The sequence below is a fragment of the Leptopilina boulardi genome, unplaced genomic scaffold (genome assembly GCF_019393585.1).
Source record: "Leptopilina boulardi isolate dan_hultmark-lab unplaced genomic scaffold, ZJU_Lbou_2.1 LbouV2_325, whole genome shotgun sequence".
Classification (NCBI taxonomy): Eukaryota; Metazoa; Arthropoda; class Insecta; order Hymenoptera; family Figitidae; genus Leptopilina; species Leptopilina boulardi.
The window spans coordinates 5,977,849-6,001,317 of record NW_026137891.1 but is presented as its reverse complement, the minus strand read 5'-3'; the positions used below and the strand labels follow the sequence as shown (position 1 = coordinate 6,001,317).

Here is a 23,469-nt window from a genome sequence, read left to right as displayed (position 1 = left end):
TAATTGTCTTTGCAAAAACATTTCGAAAGAATATATAAATTATTGAGTAAACATTCTTTAAAGAATATTACTTTAATTCGTCTTTAAGGAAAATTATTGTAATATTTTAATAATTGATTCTTGGTACGTGCTTCATAAAAAAAAATTTCATGGTATCGAAATTTATATAGATAAAACGCGTATCATTTCCGAATAAAGGGTTGAATCATTTTTGTTTATAGTTTTTAATGAGAAATCAAAATAAAAAAGTTCTTTCTTCATACAATGATTTTACACATATTGAGTGATTAGCCTTTGAAGTTGGAAATTTATGATTATGATTGATCGATTTGTCTATAAAATATAATTTTATCTGATAGTTTGATCGACTATGTCATTTCTATATTTTAGTTTCATTTATTTTATTTCTTCTTTTAACTATGTCTATTTTGACAATCTTTACAAAGACATCAATTCATTAAAATTTTTTCACATTGGGAGGTTGTCTTCGTTGAAAATAATATTCATTAATTTTTTTTTTTTTGTTTATTAAACATATTTGCTAGTTAATTATTATAATTAACTACAAAATCTAGATTAGAATTTTTATTTACATTAAGTGATTGGAATTTACAGGACTTTCCTTTTTAAACTATGATTAAATGTCAAACCAAATGTCCCATAAAACTGCAATATTTAAAAACTTTCTAAAGCTAAAGTTTAAATTTCTTTTTCGAAAACCTCTTATTAAGAATTGGAAATCATTAATAAATGTATCATTAGTTTCTCGTGTATACGTGCGATATTTTTCAAAACTTGTTGATTTGAATTTTTATCAAATTTTATATAAAAATTCATCTGAATAATTTAAAAATTTAAAGATAGTAATTTGAATTTTTATACAACCTGTTTCAGTTTTCATTTTATCAGAAGTGTATAATTAACACATCTGTATTTACTTAGAATGAGTAATGTTTGTTCAATTTTTGACTTTTTGATATGAGAACATGTATTTTGTTATCCACGCATGTTTTTTCTTTACGTTTCATATGATAAAATTATATAAAAAAAAATTATTAATTAATTTTTTCAAGTAAAATTCAATTAATATTATTATAATATTGTTTTTTTTATTCATAGAGTGAATACTTTTGTTAAAATATTATTTTTGTATATAATAATTATGAAATGGAAGAATAATTTTTTTTCTTAAATTGAGGTGGCCCTAGTTTTATAGTTTGAAATAAATCTTGAATTTTACGACAACAGGGAGTTGTTTCGCATTGTTTTCTTTTATCAAAAGAACAGTTCTCAACACTTTCTATTGAGCAAAGGGGATATATTCTTGTGTGTATTATATTCACACCACTTTCAGAGATGAACTCTTTTTGAAGACAAGTTTCTGTTTCAACAGAGAGGAGAGGATGAAATTTTACTTATATATATTATATATTCCAATGCTGATGAATGATCCTCTTTCTCGCGACTATCATTTTACAAACTTGCGACCTTCATTATATACGATTTGTATTATGTTCATATATATTTGCTATACATTAAACGAGTCGTTCCCCATATCATATACATTATAATATATATTCTCAAGCAAACTGTCTTCATGTTTCCCCTTCTTTATCTTTTTTTTCTCATCAGACGCTTTATTCTCTCTATATAATTCAAAGATATTATTTATTTTTAACAGTGGAATTTGTGTAGTTTTTATCTAAAAATTCATGACCCAATTTTAGAAAAAAATTTAATTGTCAAGTAGTTTTTTTAAAAAAACTGATTCTCAATTTTTATAGTACATAATTTTCCAAATCCTGTTTCTCTATATTGCATTTTAATGATACTTCTTTTATTGTAAATGATTCAAACGAGTCATTATTTACCAATTGTTTTCCTGTGTTATATAAACATTTCTCTCCACATTTTTTTTTTCTTTGAAAGTTATAAATTTTTTTTAGTTCGATTCTCAGTTTTCATAAACTTTTGTATTTTACAAACAATTATTAAAATTATCATCTACGTATTGGAAAAATTAATTTTCAATTTAATTATGACAAGTCTTTTTAGAAATATTTCACTGTCTTTTGTCACCTTGATCATAGTTATATAAATAATGTGTGTATCTATTTATGTAAATCAATAGTTGATTATGTAACTTATTACATAAATTGCGAATTGTGTGGTGAATGTCCATACGCCTTCGGAGGTTCATTTGCACGATTTCATTTTATAGAAAAGATAATTATTCTCTTTTTTCTAGTTAAAATCAGGCCATCTCAATTTTGAAAAAATATTCTCGCACATTTTTAAATGAAATATTCAAGTTGTATTTGTTTGAAAGTTAATCTTATATAAAAAAAAATGAAAATTGCAAGGAAACATTGAAGTTAATTAAGTACAAAGTGTAATAGAAGACTACTATAGGAAATACAATCCTACTGGTTATTGAACGGTAAACGGGACGTGACGTCATTCTGAGCAGGTGTTATACAGACTAGTGACTTCCGGTGGTCATGCTTCAATGAAAGACAGTAGTAAAGACTTCATAAAACTGACATTGAACGTATATTGCCTATTTGTTTCGCTTCAATTAATCGATTATTCACCTATCCTTGTTATTTATTGATGATCCATCAAAAGAATTTTACTTTAAAATTTTATTATTTACAATTTGTTTGTATTTTCCCATACAATTACATATAATAGTTCCGTTAAAATAAAAAAAATGTTAATTAACTGTAAACGACAGTAAAGTAAATAATAGAGTAAATGGCATCAAACATTAATGTTTGTTTTTTCTGTTATAGAATTAAAAATAGTGATCCTATAGTTTTATTGATTATAATTAATAAATCCAAATAAATGCGAAATCGAATGATTATAATACACGTGAAAAACTTGACAACTTAACAATAACAAAACTTTTAGGTTAGGAACTCTTTTAATTGACAGTTGAACCCTTGTGAAGTTGGCAGTTCAATTTTAAAAACTTAACCATTCCTAACCTAACCTAACCTAACCTAAAAGTTTTGTTTACTTTCATAAGTAGTATGTAAATGTTTTAACTCTTTTTATTTTCTACAATTTTTTTGATTTGATAATATAATATTTTGATAAAATATAATATATTTATATATTAATTTATTTGATAAAAATATAATAATTTGATTTCGCGGTACTTGGACAAAATAGGTGAAATATCAATTTTTTTAATCTCTTAAAAAAAACATTTACACTCTTTGTCCATTGAACGTGCTAGAGAGACAACCATCATTAATACATTAAAAAACAAGCATCCTTATGTTGAACGGTTACAAAGGCGGAAATGCTTATCATTATCTTAGACTGGGAGTCTTTAATGCTTGGTTTAGCACCAGGTTCAAGGGACTTCTTACCGGTTATATATATATATATATATATATACTTCTTCTTTTGTTTCCTCGAAGCCAGACAAAACTAAACGCGATGCACGTAGGCCTTCTTCTTCCAAATATTCCTTTGACAATATTCTCTTTTTCTTGCGAGACAGTCATTGTTTAATAGGCTTTGTTTCCTGTGACACACGAGGTCTTATAAAATAGTCATTAGAGATAGAAAAACAAAAATGAACATGACTTTGAAATTTTTAAATTATATACTGCCTAAATTAATTGAATTCTAAATATATATAATAAAAACTAATTGACTGATTTCCATTTATTAATTAATGTCTCAATTCTAGTTGATGTACAATATTCTCAATTTTAATTTTTTAATTATTATTATTAATTATATAATTAATTATTATTTTATTAATTAATTAAATCTAAAATTTAATTTCAAACATTTTTATTTATTTACTTATATAAAAGATTGTTAAAAACTTTAATAGCAGATTTTATATTTTCGATAATTCTGCGCAATTTTTGAAGAAAAAAAATTTTTTTTTATAATAATTGTAACATTGTGAGATGAAAATTTGAAATGGTTTCATTTTTATAAGTTTAGAGTATTATGTACGTTACACACTCGTAAAATTCATTGTAGTGTATTATAGTCAAGTTCCCCAAAAGAAGGTATTATAATGAACTATACGGATTACCATATTTTGAATATCGCGTGCTGCATTTTAATGGAAAAAAAACTTACACTGCCTATATACGTAAGAGGGTTAATAGATTATATGCCCTTCCACTATTCGATGCGTCATATATGTTAGAAATTTATTTTTACTGTTTAAAAGGAAAATTTATTAAACATAAACGTAATTTAGTTATTATTTCTTGACAGTGTGTAAATTAATTTTTTTTTAAATCAGAAATATATGGATTTTTTGCAAGATTTTATATATTTAAAAATGGCGAAAATCTTTAATTTAAGTACGTTCAAAGAAAAAAGTTATTTAATTTAATTAATCGATTATGTATTTGAATATTATCAAATAAATATTTATTTGTATTAAGACGATGCTTAAGTACACTACACAACTCAACGATTTTTATAACAATAATTTTTTTAATGGAAAAATTCTATAAATTTCCGTTTTCAGTTCAAAAATATTTTACGCAGTGTTTATTAATTAAAAATTTATAAAAAATATATTTTTAAACTAAAAATTTTAGAAATTTACCGTTGAAAAAAAAATTATCTTCTGTTTGTTAATAAAAAACGTTGCTAATTTCAGTATCATGTACATATTAAGATAATTATTATTTGAGTGAATTAAATATTTGTTTCAAAAACAGAAATTATTGGTTCCAAAAAAAATTATTTGGTGTAAGTAAATATTTATTTGATAATTGTCAACCGGTTATTTAGATCAAATAAATTTTTTTTTCAGTGCAGTTTCCAAAATTTTTTTACTTTTTCGATAGCACCGATTCAGCTAAACACGAATAAAGTTTGGATTTTTAGAAAATTTTCCGATTTTTTTGATAAGACCTCGGAAATATCGCCACAGTTTTAACGCGGGAGTTGCTAACAAAAAATATATGATTCACTTTTTGATTGGACCAACAGATTTTGAGAAATATTCAAATGAATTTCGAATTTTTGGAAAAATTTTCGATTTTTTCACATTAAAGTATTTTTTCCCAGGAATATCACCTTGAAAATAGTATTTTTGCAGGTTTTTTTTTGTAATAGAGAACTTGGGGATGAATACAAGAATTTTTCATTTGACTTCTTTTCGTATTTTTTAAAACTATTTTTTCCTTTTAAAATAAAGTTTCGTTTTGCTTTTACGGTGAAATCTTAGACGCGACCTTATTTATAAAATTTGTAGAAAATTAAGTGATTCCTCGACGCAAAAGAGAGGAAAAAATCATATAGAGGAATGCAGAGAGGAGTGGCGACAATATTATTTTTTTCTCGATACTGGTGAAAGGTATAACTGCAATGGCGTAGAAATGACGTGTATATATATATATATATACGTGAATTACATGCGTGTCTCATATTATTAGATTTTTAATAATAAATTAGAAAGAAGGTAATTTTGGAAAAGAACTGCGTACTTTTTTATTAGGTATAATTTTATCCTTACTATTAATGATTTATTCCTTTAAAAATAATGAGAAAAGTTTGTAGATAATACATATTTTTTTATGTCTATAAAGTAAGAACTTTTTTTCGAAATAAACTGAAAAAAAATTTATTTGATTCAAATAATCGGTTACTTGACTATTATCAAATAAATATTTAGTAGAACCAAATAAATATTTACTTAAACCAAATAATTTTTTTTTGAATTAAATAAACAGTATTTGAATCAATAATTTCTATTTGTGAAACAAATACACCAATTTAATTGACTCAAATAATAATTAACTGGTTGAAGGAAATATTTATTTGACAATAGTCAATTAGGAATTAAATAATTTTTTTTAAGCTAAAATAAATAAAATTATTCTGATCAAAGTGCAAACTGTTATTTTGACATTTTTATTAATGGCGCAATATTATGAACTTGAAAAAAACAGAATAATATAATTACGAATCGTATTTCTCAATATTAAATTGACATATAAACCTATAGGTATATTTAATTGAGGATGTTGATCACATGATGAATAGAATTATGTATCGATATAAGAAGGACGTTCAAAGAATATTAGGAAACAGATTTTTAATATCTAGCTTAATTTTTAACCATTTTTATACTATAATCGAGAGATAAATTTATTGTCGTCCTTGAAATTTAGTCGAAAGTTGTCAAACTTGTGTTTGAAACACACAATTTTATAAAATATTTGACGGACATTAAAATATAATTTAATTTGACGGTAATCAAATTATTAATATTTTTATTTAGAAAACAATTGTAATTTAATTATTATATTTATATATAAATATATTATTAAATACTCGATATTATAATATTATTTACTTATTGAAATATATATCCCCCCTTATAATTTAAATAATATAATGTAATTTATAAAATTTTTTTCTAGACAATTAATTTTGATTGATCCTTAATGAAGTAAATGTAACGTTAGTTAAAAATCGATTTTTTTAACCTCCTTGGGAAACATTGACATTTTTGACACGATTGTGTTAAAGGATTCTTGTGTATTGTTATTTTTTTCCTTTTTTAATTGTTTCAAGTTTTAAAACAAAAGAACTTGCCTAGTGCTCTATCAGGTTATGGCTTGTAGCATCCCCAACCTCATCCTACTATCCCCATACCACTTCCTCTCCCCACTTGCAAGTAAAACTCTTTCTTCTTCTGCTCCGTTCGGTAACCTGTAGTATGCCATCGTTAGTCAGCTGAATCCCAGTGTAATCCGATAAGAATAATTACAAATATCTAGAATTTCATATTTTTTTCATATTTTTATCTTCAAATTTTTTATATCACTTTCTTCAGTAAAATTCTCATTTGCATTCTCCCCTTGAGTCAATCTTATATCAATAACAAATTTTTTATCGCTGTTCAATTTTTATTAATTTAAATTATTTCAGAAATTTCTAATTTATTGGATAAATTCTACCACGAACTAGAAATTATGATACAATTTTTCTATTAAAATATGAATAAGTGATTATCGATATTAGTGATATGAAATGTGAATTCATATATAAAAGTGATTTTCGACGCTGAAAAAAAAAAATTAGTGTCAAAGAAAAACTGGAATACAAATGTATTTGAAAATTCCACTAATTATTTTTGCAGACAATGACATTTTTTTAAAACTATTAAGACAACGGTGGTTTAGACTAATTTAATCTTTAGGGGGGAAAGAAAAGAGAAAATCGTTATTTTCAAATTATAACACAAAAAATATTTTTCTAAAAGACAAAGTGCATCAAAGAGGAAAATTGCTTATATACAAAGAGAAAAAAAAGTGTGGAAAACAATTATTGTTACGGTTATTAGACTATTTTAATAAAAAAAAAACTTGTTTCTTTTAAAGAAGAAGAAAAAGGATAAAAATCGTTTTGGTGAAAGAAAATATTTTTTAAATTCTCCATTCGTGGAATAAAATGAAAAAGTGAATTCCTTGCCGAAGGATATAAAAGAAGCGCTTCTTGTCTGTATATATATATATATATATATATATATATATATATATATATATATATATGTACTTATTTCCTGTTGTGTATTGGAAAGTGCATGTAAGGTGCATTTTGTGGCGATCATTGAGTGCAAGAGATTCTCTCCGCATAACATTGACCAAAAGGACAGAGACAACTTTGAATATAGCAAATATCCCTATACATATACATATATATGCTGAAAATCTAGAAGCACAATGTTGATTCTTCGACTTCAGGTATATATATATAATTTAACATGAGTATAACGATCTTTCGAACGTTGTAATTAAAACGCGCTTCATTATTCCCCGTTAACATTACTGCACTCTCCACGTTGGAAAATAGCTCCCATTATAATAGAAAAAAAAATTGTATTCTTTTGTGGAATAATTTCACGTAGAATATATTCTTTTGTTGAAGGGGGCGCCAACGGTACGTGAGAGATGAAACGTGAGATTTTTTTCTTTTTTTTTTTTTGAACAATAAACTAATTTTGCAAATCGGATGTGAATTTAAAATTTATGTGTATCGGTGTTGTCTATTATTTCTTTTATGATTGACGTCAGAGTATTGATAAAAATAAACTGAAGTTTTTAAGGAAAAATTTATTTTCTCCTTACAGTTTGAAAAAATATAAAATTAAATAAACAGATATTATTTATTAATTAATTTAATTTATTAATTAAATAATAATTATATACCCAGAGAAACCATATATTTGTCTCAGACAAATTTTATTTGACTTAAATAAACATTTTATTTGTCATAAATAATTTTTTCTTTGGCTCAAATAAATTTTTTTAGAATGTAGTGTAATACATAATTATATAAATAAATTGATTTTGATACTACATAAGAATGGAGAATGAAAATTAATACAAAACAGTTCATTGCAACTCTCTCTTTTTTTTTGTTGCTTCGCAGAAAAATTAATAGCAAAAATTCTAGCTCGTGTGCAACATGTGTTTATCGTATATAATAAACAATAGGTTTTTAGACATCAAAACATATATGTAATTTAAAGTGTTTTGTAACAAAACGATACTATAAATGTGGATTTGTTTTTATATAAAAAAAGAGTTATTTAATCTTTTTTTTTGCGCATAAGAGACATTTTTATGGAATTCCGTATCTCAAATGTTTGTAGTTGATTTATATAATCACGATTATTACACTAATATAGTAGTATGTTCCAACTTCCTTTTTCAGTTTGTTATACTCTGTCGTATTCTTCATAAAATTTCACAAAAAAGAATAAAATTATTTTCAAATACTTTTTAAAAGGAAGAAAGACTAATCTTAATTTAAACTGATCTGAAAATAAGATTTATAGAATTAAATTTAGAAAGTTGAAATTAAGACACTTTTGGGTCTTAATTTTTAAAAATTTTCTTTAAATCAGCTTATATAAATTTTCATTGCAAAAAATAAATCTTTATTTCAACCCACTTCGGATTAAAACCGTTTAGATGAGACTAAATTTCGAATGCCTAAAAAAATAAAAAGCCCAAAAATGGACTGCAATTTATTTTGAGCCAAAAAATTGGCCGATATTCAGTCATTTTGGTTTTAAGATCGAAATGGAGTCAGACTTTGTTTTTTCTCTGTTTTTTTAGTGATTATAATTATCTGAAATTTGGTACATTAAAAGCATTGACAAAAACTGCTTAGAAAATCAGTATCAGGGTGTCTTAAAAATATTGTAACTTAAAATAAGATTTTTTTTTCTTATTTAAATACTTAAATAATATTTCTTTATTTAATTAGTAACAGTATAATAAATATTAAATAAATGGAAATTTTTTTTAAGAAAAGAAATTAGTCTTATTTTATTTTAAGATAGTGCTTTTTAAATTAAGACTCAAAAAGACTTGAAGTCCACGCACTGTAAAATTATTTATTTAAATATTTTAGCTTTACATAAGATTCAGTTTAATTTAAGACAATCCTTACTTTCAACATCCATAGAGAAAAGAAATATTTGTCTTAGAGCCAAATAAATATTTATCTGTTGTAAATAAATATTTATAATATGTTGGTAATAAATATTTATTTGTTACAAATATTGTTTATTTGAATTAAACAATTTTATTTATGACAAAATTTTAAGCACGCCAAATAAATGGGTTAGTAGAGATAAATCTACGTTAATTTAACTAAAATATTTGAGTTAAATAAACGTATATTTGTTTCTACTATCCCATTTTTTGGCGCGAATAAAAATTGTATTTCTCATAAATAAAATTATTTAAATCAAATAAAATTTGATATTTTGTTTAAATAAAACATTTCTCTGGGTACACTAATTCGATTTCTAGACATATTTTAAAATAGAATATTCTAATTGTTACTTATTTATATATATTCATAATTGTATCAATGCATGGCGAGTTGAATAAACGCAAAATGCATATAAAATCTCTTCAGCTCTAATAATATCCTCATCCTTATAGATCTGTTGCATCTTTTTTTTCGATGAATATTTTTTTTGTATATTCACGCACAAGTTCGTATAATTATTATAAACTTCCGTCAGACGATAATAGGAGGTCTTATTGCATGAAATGCGATGTATCTTATAAGTATACGAAACTGTTGGGGTTTAATTAGAGGTGAGCGCGCACAGCATTACACTTGATGCACTTGAAGCTATATCTTATATACAGTGTGATACATGTATCCTTATTGGAGTGATATTTCTTATTATATATACTCTCATACCACTTTGCCACACACGAAAAATATTATCGAATATATATACGCATGTATATCAATAAATATATGCCAACGATAAATATGTAGTATAATAAAATATACACAACTATTCACAATAATAAAACACCGTATATAACAAATCGGTACAAGAAAATAAGGATTGCGGATAAAATCCTCCTCCCCCCTCTTTCTCGAGGAGAAAAATTTTTGTCATTATATTTTTGATCGCTGAGAAAGTTGTGGAATTTTTTATAAAAATTTTATTGGCGCTAAATAACACAGAAAAAACCTGGTCTCAAATTGAGTATGAAATTCATACTCAAAAATGAAACTGGTTGTCTCTAAAAGTATCGAAATCAGACAGGGCAGTTTCATTTCGAGTGAAAGATAAAGTTTAAAAATATTATCAAAAAACAGGTAATTATAGAAAAACCCAAAAAATATAATAGATTTCTAATAAAAATAACAAACTAAACTTATTATATTGTTTAATTTAAAAGGTAATTGCTTGTAATCGTGTAGTAAAATTTTAAGTAAGAGAAACATATTTTTAGGTTATGAACGTGAAAACATGTATGTATTTTGACAGCAAAAACGGTACTGCCAACCTAAACAATAGCGCGAAATTTGAAAACTGGTGAAATTAATTATTATTTAAATAAATAATGATTAATATTTTTTACTCGAAAAATATTAAATATTTGCACTAACGTTAAGAATTTATTTACACTCAGAGAAATGGTATATTTGTCTCCGAGCCTACTAACTCATTTATTTGTTGCAAATATATTTTATTTCATTGAAATAAAAAATTTATTTGAGCCAAAGAAAAATTTATTTCTGACAAATAAAAAATTTTATTTATGCCAAATAAATGATTTAGTAGGCTCTGAGACAAATATACGTTTATTTAACTGAAATATATTTTATTTGGTTCAAATAAATTATTTCTCTGGGTGTAATATTATTCAAATGTATGAGAATAAATTATTTAAATTGTAAATCAGTTTAAAAATGATACCAACCTAAAAATCTGAAATTAAGGCACTTTCAAATTTAGTATTTATTTGAGAAATTATATATTTGTCTCAGAGCCGAATAAATAATTATTTGTTTTAAATAAATTTTTTATTTGAAATAAATAAAAAGTTTATAGACTCTGAGACAAATGTATTTTTATTTGATTCAAATAAATACAAATAAAATGTTTCTTTTGGTGTAAATTTAAGAATATCTTCTTGGCTCAGGTTTAAAAATATTTTCCATGCATTGACAAAAATTTATTTGATTCAAATAATCGACTGTTGTCAGGTAAATATTTATTTATATTAAACAATTTTTATTGTAATCAATTAAATAGTATTTGTTTCAAATACTGAAATTATTGGTTCAAATACAATTTATTATATTCAAATAAAAATTATTTGTTTCAAATAAATTAAATAACCGCGTATATTTGTCTTAGAACCTTATAACTTTTTTATGTGGCGTAAATAAAATTTAGTTGCAACTAAATTTTATATTATAATTTAATTAATTTTTTATAATTTAAACTAAATTTTTATTTGAAACAAATAAAAATTTTATTTCCTCTGAGAGAAAAATATTTCTTTTCTCTGGACGAAGTAACTGATTATTTGAACCAAATAAATTTTTTGTACAGTTTAGATTTTTGTTTTTTCGGTGTGTTTATTTGTTATTGATGAATCAATTTTTTTTCCAAATACAATTTCCGTAAGATTTACTTTTTGACCGTGACTAAAATAAAAAAAAAATGATTTAGGAGGATTGAAAGATTATTATCAATTATCACGCTAGTTGAGTCATATATAAGTATAATTAATACTTATCAGTATATCGAATCAGTTTTTATTGATTTCGTTTAGAATTTCACCATTATAATAATTTCTCGTTTTCTTCATTAAATTTTTCTTTTTTTTTTAAACATAAATTCTATACATTGTATTATTCATAATCTTACACTCGAGTGCATAAATGGAGCACCGTCTCTTTTTTAATTTGACTAATTGGATTGATTAACATCCTTGACTTAGAAATCTAACTAAATATTTCTATATTAATTCAAGGACTATATACTTCTCAATATAGTTTTTGCAGCAATTCTAAAAAGCATACAATTTCTATTATCTACTGATATATTTTTTTTATGCGAAAGAATATTTTTATACAAATGATAATTTAAGTGGGTGAAAATTGGCGTAAAAAGAAAAGAAAAACGGAAATTTCCGGGTGCGACCATTCACTGAATCTAATCGACCAAAATGACAGTGTATGTGTTGTGCTAAGCGGAGTGAAATCGGAATGTTCCTCGATGCAATTGCGGAAGCCATAGAGATTGCTGTTTCGTTCACATAAATCGTTCGCCAATGGTCGATAACATTTCTACCGGGATATTCCATTGCTGGGACTTGCGTTTCTCATTAGACATCTATACCTCTAATCCTTTTTTTCCACATTCCATACATGTTTTATTTTCTCTCTCTCCCTTCAAAGGAGAAGTGAACTCGTTCCTTTAGAATTATGGTGCCTTTTAGACGCCACTCTCTCTCTATATACATATATAATCATCCCCTTAGCTTTATCTTTCTCACTCTGAAGAGTATTTTTCTTTTTTACGCAATGCGTCAATTGCCTTCAAACGATGTATGCGGAGACAATGAGTAACGTGATGTAACTTTTTTTTGATGTGACGGATCTTTAAATACCGGAAAATTATATACCAATATAAAAACCGATTTCCTGAGCTTAAGTTTGCAATTTAATATTTAATTCTGATTAATTTAATCAGAAATTAATTTGTTTCGGATAGGGGAGAGCGGGGCAAAGACGCTAATGTAACGTTTATTTGTAAATATTTTCGTTATTACACCATCAATTTACGTGATTTTTTTTTCTAATTAATTTTAAACTAATTAACAACAAATTTTAATAATAATTCTTTAATTTATTATAAGCATGATTATTTAATTTAATTATTTTCAAGAAGATGCAAAAAAACGACTTTGCCCCTTATGGCGGGGCAGCGACGTTTTTGCTCATATTTTTAAAAGGAAGAAAATTGTAGCCGTTAAAACTGTACGAACTTGCAGTAAATGGCCGAATATCTTTGAAACATAAGTATTTAGTACATTTTTAAAAGAATTTTAGTTATTTAAAAAAAAATAATCATTACTTGTATTTTTAACCTAACATTTTGAATTCGATTCTCCACTGTTTCATTAAAATATCTACTTTACCATCTATTCAAATTGAAAAACAATTTAAATAACCGCGCGAAAATATAATGAAATCAAAAATAGAGTTACATTAGCGGCTTTGCTTCGCTTTTCCCTACGTCCTTACGGACATGTAAAAAAGAGGCAGTATTAAACTAACCCCTTTACCCCTCATCTAGTGAGAAGACTATTGGAAAGACAAATCTCCCCCTACTCATTCCAATCTTGGATATTTTTTAACGCTCGAAAATCACTCCAATTTGGCAATTGTTCTTTATTTATTATTCCCAATTTCACAAGTCCCAAATTTAAAATGTTTCTACCCGCGTTTACATCACGATTCCATGAGATTTTACATGATGCACAATAAGCTGTTCTGTTTCTGAAAATGTCCATGTTTTCGTTGCAAGTGCTGCAAAGTTTTGTGGTTCGATGTTCATCGATAAAAACAATTCGTAAATTTGGATATTTAGATTGCTTTTCGATTAATCTTCTCACAACTTTTCTTAACGGCATCCGCACGTGGCCACGCATCCATGGTGATATTTCAGGTGATCCAATCACCAACAGTTGTTTCCTCTTTACATCGCCAACCATGTAATTTGCTAAGAGATCTGTTTCACGTTGTACTGACATGTACTTGTCCCATTTCAAAGCCGCTATTTTTCGTTTTTCAAAATAAGGTTGATTTCGTTTTAGCGCTGTCAATAAATATTCTGTTGATATTAAAATTTGTTGAGGATCTTTATGATTTACTTTGTCACGATATTTCTCACTTACTTGCAAATCGTGATAATATTTTTTATAATTCTTTGTCTCATTATAAAGAATGCTTTGTCTCTTATTCTCCTGAGTTTGCCACCTGTAAGATTTTGTAGAAATTTTTATATGTTTATCTGTACATTTAATATCAAAATTATCATTCATTTTTCTTTCTACTCCAGCAAATCCAAATTTCAAACCTGGGTCAAGACCCTTGAACACTTCATATTTTGTTAAATCTCGCGACTCTTGTTGCTGTAAAGGAGAAAAATTTGTTATATTTTTTGGTTTAACAAGATTATAAATTACAGACACAGCCACACCATCCGTCATGATTGTTTTGGAAAATTTCAATTTATCTTTGTTGACTTGTATTTTAGATATGTCAAACATGTTGTTCCATCTTTCATCATTTTCATTAATTTTCTCCGGACGTCGTTGATTTTTAATGTCTTGATGTCGTTTGTTCTCCAATTGTATTTCCTTTTTGATTGGAGTCAATTTTTTTGTAATTTCTTTTAATTGATTTTTTATGTTTAACAATTCTTCTGCATTTTTTGGATTATTTGCTTTTCCAAATATTGAAAATTTCTTTCCAAACCAGTTTTTTCAGCATGCAGCAACTTTGACTTTTCTTTTAATGGCGAAATGATGTCTTTGTGCATGAGTTCTTGTGCTGCAATTTCATTGACGGTAAACTTTTCCGATGCTTTTTTAGTACATATATAATCTGGTGCTACTTTTTTCAATTCAGTTTCCAACAGTTTTAACGCCGTATTCGTGTACGTAATGTACTTTAGACCAGGACTCATGATTGGTACAAGAATAAAACTTTTGATTCCTTCACGTGCAAAATAATCTTGTAAACGATGAAAAAATATAAGAAATTTGTGACATTCCTTTCTTCTTTTAAGATCTCGAAAATCCAAATTTTCCAAGTTCAAGGCCTTCAGAGTTTCATTATCACATTCATTGTATTTGAGAAGATTGTCAAGTTTCGTTTTAATGATTTTCCTATGATTCAATTCTTCCTCCTCTTCATTGTCCTGCACTTTTTTTGTGGCCTCTTTAGAATTAATAATTTTACTTTTTTTTGTCGATGGCTTCGATGATTTGTTCTTACGTGATGGTTTTTCCCAGTTTTTATTGTTTTTTTTAATGTTAAACGTTCTCGATATTTTTTACCTCTATTTTTGCCCTTTGGAGGTAAATCATAAACAATTTTTCTTTGTATTATATCGCGATTTTGTTTTAATTTTTTAACGTTTCTAAAAATTAATTTTTCCACATGCGGCTCATAGGGATGCAACCTTTCTAATTCAGCACGTCTTGCTCTTCTTTCTTCTCGATACAGTTGTTTTATTTTTTTCTTTTTTTTTGCCCACTTCTCCCTTTTTTTCTTGTTACGTAATCTACGAATTAATTTTTTTTCACGGTAAACTCTTGTTCGCTCCTGTTGACGTTCTGTAGTTTCCTTTTTATCCAATTTCATTGTAGATTTGTTTTTTTTAAATAATTCATGTTTGAAGAACGTAGCAAGTCGACTTCTGGCATGATAATGAAGATTTTTCAAGTAATTGACATTTAATTGAATTGCCATTTCCTGTATTTGAGAAGAGAGATTTGTGCAATTAAATAATTTAAATTTGCCACCCATGAACTCACTAAACTGAGGAATAAATTCATTTTTCAATTTATAATGCATTTCTTTTTTGGCATCAGTTCTTGGTTCTGTAGAATTTTCTTTAAACAACGGAAATATTGAATTATAATCGGGACCTTGTTCGGACCATATTTTACGTAAATAATCATTTGTGGGATGACGAAGTGCAAAGTTTATAAAAATTGTAACCAATATAGTCATTCTCGATAGCACTTTGACTTGATTAATGACCAAATCCCGAAGTTCTGGACAGCAACAAAAAGAATCAGAAAATCCAGTCTTTATCGTAAATTTTGTTTGAAGTTTTAAATCTTCATCATCATCATCATCATCATCATCATCATCATCATCATCATCATCATCATCATCGTCGTTGTCGTCTACTGCTGTTGTTGATGATTTATCGACTTTTTGAGGTGTTTCTTTTTTGTTTTTCGATGATTGTTTTTTGGGAGTCTTTTTACGGGTATTCTGTATTTTATCAGTAGTTTTCTGCATTGACTTCTTTGTGACCATTGATATAAATGAGACTGCATCTTGTACATCAGCTTGTTTACTTGTTGACGGTTGTGGTTCGTTGGCATAATTTTTTTGTGTCCATAACGATTTTGGTATTTGAAATTTTTCTGTTGGCGCGTTTTTTTCATTTTCAGCTTCATTTGTTGTTTTTTCGCTTCTTTTATCACTGCCCAAATTTAATTTGAATCGCTTCCTTGGAATTGGACAGCGTTGAAATTTATTTTTTTCACCCAAATCGCCAGATTCACTTGATTCAATATTTAAAAGATTTAAATTTTTTTGCCACGACAAAGTTCTATCGTCATTGTTGATGTTTGATATAAAAGGCTGAGAATTGTCATTAATTGACATTAGAGTATTTTCGTCGTTAAGAAAAGGTTGCTCTGTTTGTCGATGATCAGCGGAGATGTCTTCTTGAAGAGATTGATCTGAACGGTAAACAAAATTAAAACTTGGTAATGCACCTGGCTCTTGATTTAAATGTGCGTCTTGTTGAAGAGGAAACAACTGTTGATGATTTGTGGGTATTACTTCTTGAGATTGATCTTGACGGTAAACAAAATTAACACTTGTAGATGCACTTTGTTCTTGATTTAAATGTTCTTCATCTCGCGGAGGAAACAACTGTCGACGTACTCGATTCACATTACAATTCTGACCATTGTCAGATTGTTGACAACGACGCGGAAATAAGGGAGTAAATCTACTGTACACTGTACGAATACGATTATTATTAACACTGTTTGAATCATGATTACTGCCCGAATTATTATCACTACGCCTTGGCAACAATGGAACAAATTGTCGCGAAACATTGCGTCTATTAATCGCATTTATTTGTTCAACGCGACGTTGTGCATTTTCAATATCTGCACGTGATGGAGGAGATTTGTTTGTTTGTTTCTTTTTTCTTATCACTCATTACAATAATAAATGTTAAACAATTAACTAAAATCTATCTTAAAACTATATACATGTACAATAACACGGTTTATCAAAAAAAGTTTCTATAATGACATTCGATAATGTTTTTTGCACGACACACGCAGAATCTTGTCCAATGCAGCAAAGCAAAGTTTCCTTACAACATTCAGCAAAAGCATTGTTGACAACAAATTCAATTAAAACTCCAATAATGATCCAAGTTGATAGACTCGTAACACAACAAGGCCTGAGTAAAAAAAATAATATAATATTTAATAAATTAATAATTTTAATATTTCTTAATATTTAAATATAAAAAAAATTAAAATGGCAATAAGTAATAAGTGAGGGGCAGATAGCAAAAGTGGAGTAAAATTTGAGTGCAAACAAAAGTGTGATAAAAAAATTGCGAGCAAAAATGGGTTTTTATAGTAATTTCAGGTTTAAAATATTTATTTAAATAATAATTTTAAAAGAAAATGTTCCCTTCATTAGACTTGACGGAATTTTTGTAGTGTCAAATTAAAAACTATTGTTACCCCCTAACGTTACAAAATTGACAAAATAAGTGAATTTAAATTTTATGTAAAATTTAATTTAACTTTGGAGGTTAGTGTTGCAAAAATACATTTTTAAACAAAACATATATTGTTAGAAAAAACATTTTTTATTTATAACTTGATATGAAATTTCAATTGAGAATTATAATTGATAATAATATATTCACATATATATTATATGCATATTCAATTTGTGAACTTTTTTATTTATAACACCTATTTTAATAAATATTAATTGATAAAATCTATTTTATAATTAATTTTTGTCATTTTTTCAATTGGTCAATTTTCTTCTATTTTTTTGCACTTCAGTTGTTCAAGAAATTATATTTTTTTAATTAATGCAAAAAACAATATTTTTCAAAATCTGATCGATTTTTTTTAAATAGTCAAATTTTCGAAAAACTACAACATTTTTTTAAAAAAAGACAAATTTGACAAATTTAAGTTACTCCTTATAGGGTTAATAGAATTGTCATTTAACAGAAATTCTTCTAAGCTAATTTTTTTGACAGAGAATTTCTATTTCACCAATACTTTATTTCCGTATTTTCATTAGATAGAAATATTAAAATGTCGAATTTTTATTTTATCGATCTTTCATATATCAGATTATCCACTTGGTATAAACATTTCAGCGGGAGTATTAAAATCAACCAACCACAATTTTCTTAATAACTTTTGATTGCTTGATTTTAACGTTCGCCGGACTGAAGATTTTTTATATACGCAGTTGCCGGGAACCCAGCCAGGGTGGGTCAAATGTTTTTTTCTTTGTATATTGAAATAAAAACTTGGAATCATCCAGTTTTTTTCTTAAATTGTTATATGTTACCAAATAATATATTTTATTAATGTTTTGTTGATTTTTTATTTGTTTAAATAATTTTTTATTAATAATTTATGACTTTATTAAATATACATTGACAGTAGAAAAATTTTATAAATTTGTTAACTTTTCTTTGAAGTTATTAATTTAAAGGTTAAAAATAAAATATATAATGAAATTTGCAATAACTATTATTATAAATTGTTTAAACAAATAACTGTTGCTATTTCTTAACTTTTTTTGTAGTGCACCTAGAAAGATGCAGTTTTTTCCTAATTTTGCAACTAAACAAGCATAATATAATAGCAAAATTTAAAAAAAACTGCATCTTTCTAGGTGCAGAACAAAAAAAGTTAATAAATAACAATAAATTGTTAAAACAAATAAAAAATGCAATATGATATTTTTATATCCATTATTTGACAACATAAAACACTTACAGTGAAAAGTCTGGATGATTTCAAGTCTTTTTGTAAAATAGAATTAAAAAAATAAAAATAAATTAAAAAATCTCCGTACATACATTGATAAAAGTTATAAATAATCAAGAAGAAATTTTTTTTAAAAATTGGTTTTTACATTTTTTGAAAGTTCGAAAGATTTTGTTCAGTGACTTAAAATTGCGATTCATTTTAGGCAAAACTTTAGAAGATATGACAATTTCAATTCTGTCTGACCCACCCTGGGTGAGTATCCCGGCAAGCGAAGGTTAATACTCCCGCTGAATTTTTACCAAGTGGATAATCTGATATATGAAAGTTCGGTCAAATGAAAATTCGACATTTTAACATTTCTATCTAATAAAAATTCGGATAAGTGAAACTTCGGTCAAATAAAGTATTGGTGAAATAGAAATTCTCTGTCTTAAAAATTTAGCTTAGAAGAATTTCTGTCAAATGACTATTTTATCAAATAAAAATTAGATTCTATAGAAATTTTTTATATAGAAATTCTTTTAATTAGAAATTCTGTTTATTACAACACTTTTAAGTGAATATTTGGATAAATATAACTTCGACAAAAGAACAATTCTAATACATAAAAAATTTGTTTAATAAACATTTTTCGAGATATAAATTTTGTCATATGGAAATTGTATAACTTGAAAATTGGATATATTAGAAAATCTGCTCTATCACAGTCCAGTTAAATAGAAATTCTACAAAATCAGAAATTTGTTAAATAGTAATTTTTTTATATTAAAATTGGGCTCATTATAAAATCTTTTTTTTTAATTCTACTAAATGTAAATTCGATAATTTTTAATTTGACACCAAAGAAAATCCGCCAAATGTAATGAAGGGAATATTCATGCATCCCAAAAAATAGTCATCAATATCTCTTCTAAATAGATAAATTAATCAAAATATCTTAACCCGTTTTTGCTCGCAAAGCTTTTAACCCATTATTACTCCCATTCAAATTATAACCCACTTTTACTATCAGCCTCTCAAGTAAAAATGTGAACAATATCGATTGTGTTATCCCATCTGCGGTTAGACCCGAGATATCTCGGGGTAAATAATTTTAGTGAAATCCATGCAAAATCTCAATATTTTATTAAAAATTCTTACCTCACACTAATACCGAAAATGACAAGTGAAATGCAGGATAACTAAGAATACGGAAAAGTGAGGATGAAACTGATGCTTTCAAAACAAAACGGTAACTGACGATGCCAATTGATGATTTCAAATCAGAACGATAATTCTTGATAAAACTGAGGATTTCCAATCAAAACGGTAACTGCAAGACGAAAATAAAATTATGGAAATTGTTTTTTCTAGTTAAACAAACACTATTTTATAAGAATAAATAGATAAAATACTTTTAATAGGTTTACAAATATTTTTTAAATATAATAATATTTACTGATAGACACATTTTTGAGTTTTTTTTTTAATATGTGACGTGATCTGAAGAAAGGGACTTTAAAAGCTAAAATTATAGGTTATGTTGTGAAATTTTAAAGTGAAAATACACAAAGAAGTTCAACTTGTAATGCAAACTAATTTTAATATATCTTCTTTACATTCAAAATATTCAATAAATCTGATATCAGTCTTACAAAATCAAAAATAAACTTTTAGTTCAAGTAAAACTGTCGTAAACACAACCTACAATTCATTTCCTTCTAATGTCCCTTTCTTCAGATCGTATTACATATTAAATTGGTTTAAAATTTGGAAAAAGAAAATAAAATTGTGGTAATAATATTTTTTAGTTAAACATACTCTATTTTATAAGAATAAATGCAAAAAATAATTTTTTAAAATAATTCTGTTTACCCATGGACGACTTTTTTTTTTATTTTTTTCCACAAAATTGATTTGAAATTTGGAAAAAGAAAATAAAATTATGGAAATAATTTTTTCCAGTTAAACAAATTCTATTTTATAAGAATAAATTTATAATAATATAATAATATTCAATAAATTAATAAATTTAATCTTTTTGAATATTTAAATATTAAAAAAATTAAAAGGGCAATATGTAATAATTGAAAATAAGAATAATATCGATTGTGTAATCCCTTTACATTTATACCTGCAATATCGCGGGGAATATAATTTTAGGAAAATCCAATCAAAATCTCAATATTTTTTATTAAAAATTCTTACCTCACACGAAAGCAGAAAATAACAAGTGAAATGCAGGATATCCAATAATACCGGTAAGTGACGATGCAATTGATTCTTTGAAAACGCAAAAACAGTAACTGACAATGAAACTGATTACTTCAAATCAGAACGATGATTGACGATGAAACAGAGGATTTCCAATCAAAACGGTAGCTGCAAGGTGAAAATAAAACTATAGAAATTGTTTTTTCTAGTTAAACAAACACTATTTTATAAAAATAAATAGATAAAATACTTTTAATTGGTTTACAAATATTTTTTAAATATAATAATATTTATTGATAGACACATTTTTGAGTTTTGTTTTTGTTTGAATATGTGACGCGATCTGAAGAAAGGGACTTTAGAAACTAAAATTATAGGTTATGTTGTGAAATTTTTAAGTGAAAATACACAATTTAATATATTTAAATATTAATATTATTATTAATTAATTAAGATTATTATAATATATTGTTGAAATTATATATTATATAATTAAGTATTAATGAATAGATACTTTAATATTAATAGTTTTATTAATATTAATATTAAATATAATTAATAATAATATCTTTATTAATAAATTTTTTTGAAATAAATATATATATATAAATATACATTATGTGTGTGACGTCACAAGTTGGCAATATATTTTTGATCGCGAGCAAAGTAAAATAATAGAGAAAATAGCACCGATGCTTCTAGAGTGAGAAAAAATTGCACTTCCATTTACGATGAATATATTTTCTATTAACGATTATTCCATCATCCAATATATTATAAATTCGATTAATTTTGCAAATAAAATACAGAAATACCGAAATAATATCTATTTTTACAAAAATTTATCGATTAACAACGCAAAAATTCTGTGAACCACATTCTACGATTGTGGGGAAAAAATGACGCCAAGCCAAGCGTGCACAAAATGGGACGGACATAGAATCTCACACCGCAAAAATTTACTATTTTAATTCAATTTAGAACCCGATTCTTACTTATTTAAAGAGTATTTCTGAATTTCGGACGAATAAAATAACTAACAAGAACACCGAATAGATCAATCAAAAAAATTTTAAACACTCAAATGATATTAACAAAGAATTCACTTTTTTACTTACACTTCTCTCTGCGACGAGTTGCAGACATTTATCTCAAAATGAAAACCACGAAAGTTTATTAAGTCGAATTCACAAGTGTCGAATTGACAAATGTTCTAACCTCTATTTCCATGAATTGTATATTAAACGAAATGTTATTGTTTCGAATACTAATATGATCAACTTTCATGCGCAAAAAATTATATTTTGATCTAATTTATATTTTGTATAATTTTAAATTTCTCTAATTTTTATTTATCCTAATCTTTATTTAACCTAATTTTCATAAAGTCGAAATATGAAATGTTATAATGTTGATTTAACCTAAATATAATTTATAATAAAGGTAATTTGACATAATTATTATTTATGGTAATGATTTAATGTACGAATTAAAATGAAATCAATTTTTCAAATGTTTAAATTATATTCAAAGCGAAATATTATTTTTTGGAATTATATTTTCACATAATTTCTATTTACACTAATGGATTAATGACAAAATTAAAAAATGTTAAATTTGTAATAGACTATACTCTTAAAGTTGACGAATTTCTATTTCATAAAAATTATTATTTGCCTAATTGTCATTTAATATAATGTGTTTCTTTACGAAATACAAAGTTCTTTAATTTTTATTCATCCGATTTATAAGATAACCTAAATGTTATTTTTCATATTTCTTATTCGTTATAAATAAGATGTGTTCTAATTATTATTTATCATAATTTCTTTATTTTCGAATTTAATTCTAACCTAAATATTAAAATCATTAATTGTAAATTAATTAAATCAAATTTCGTCGAATATGCATTTCAACTAATCTTCATAGCATCAAATTATTATTTAAAATAAATTTTACTTAATCGAATTTCAATAACTTATAATGTACATTACATTTAATTTTTATTTAATTGAATTATCGCGCCACATAATTGTCACGTGTCCGAATCGTTTGTCGTCGAATTATAAAAACCCGAAAATTTGTAGCTGAATGAGTTTCCTATCTATGACATTTACTTTTT

At 25.7% G+C, this 23,469-nt stretch overlaps 1 protein-coding gene across 3 annotated transcripts in view; it reads right to left on the bottom strand.

Moving 5' to 3' along the window:
* The window catches only part of LOC127284636 (uncharacterized), a 188,819-nt gene extending 166,341 nt beyond the window's left edge, over positions 1 to 22,478 (bottom strand). Inside the window, exon 1 of one of the 3 annotated variants that reach the window (XM_051310177.1) lies at positions 22,466 to 22,478. The gene's annotated coding sequence lies outside the window, so the exon portion shown is untranslated. Of the gene's footprint in view, positions 1 to 21,341; positions 21,362 to 22,465 lie in introns of those variants that run through there. The other 2 variants (XM_051310179.1, XM_051310180.1) reach the window with 2 other exon arrangements.
* Positions 22,479 to 23,469: the final 991 nt, after the last annotated feature.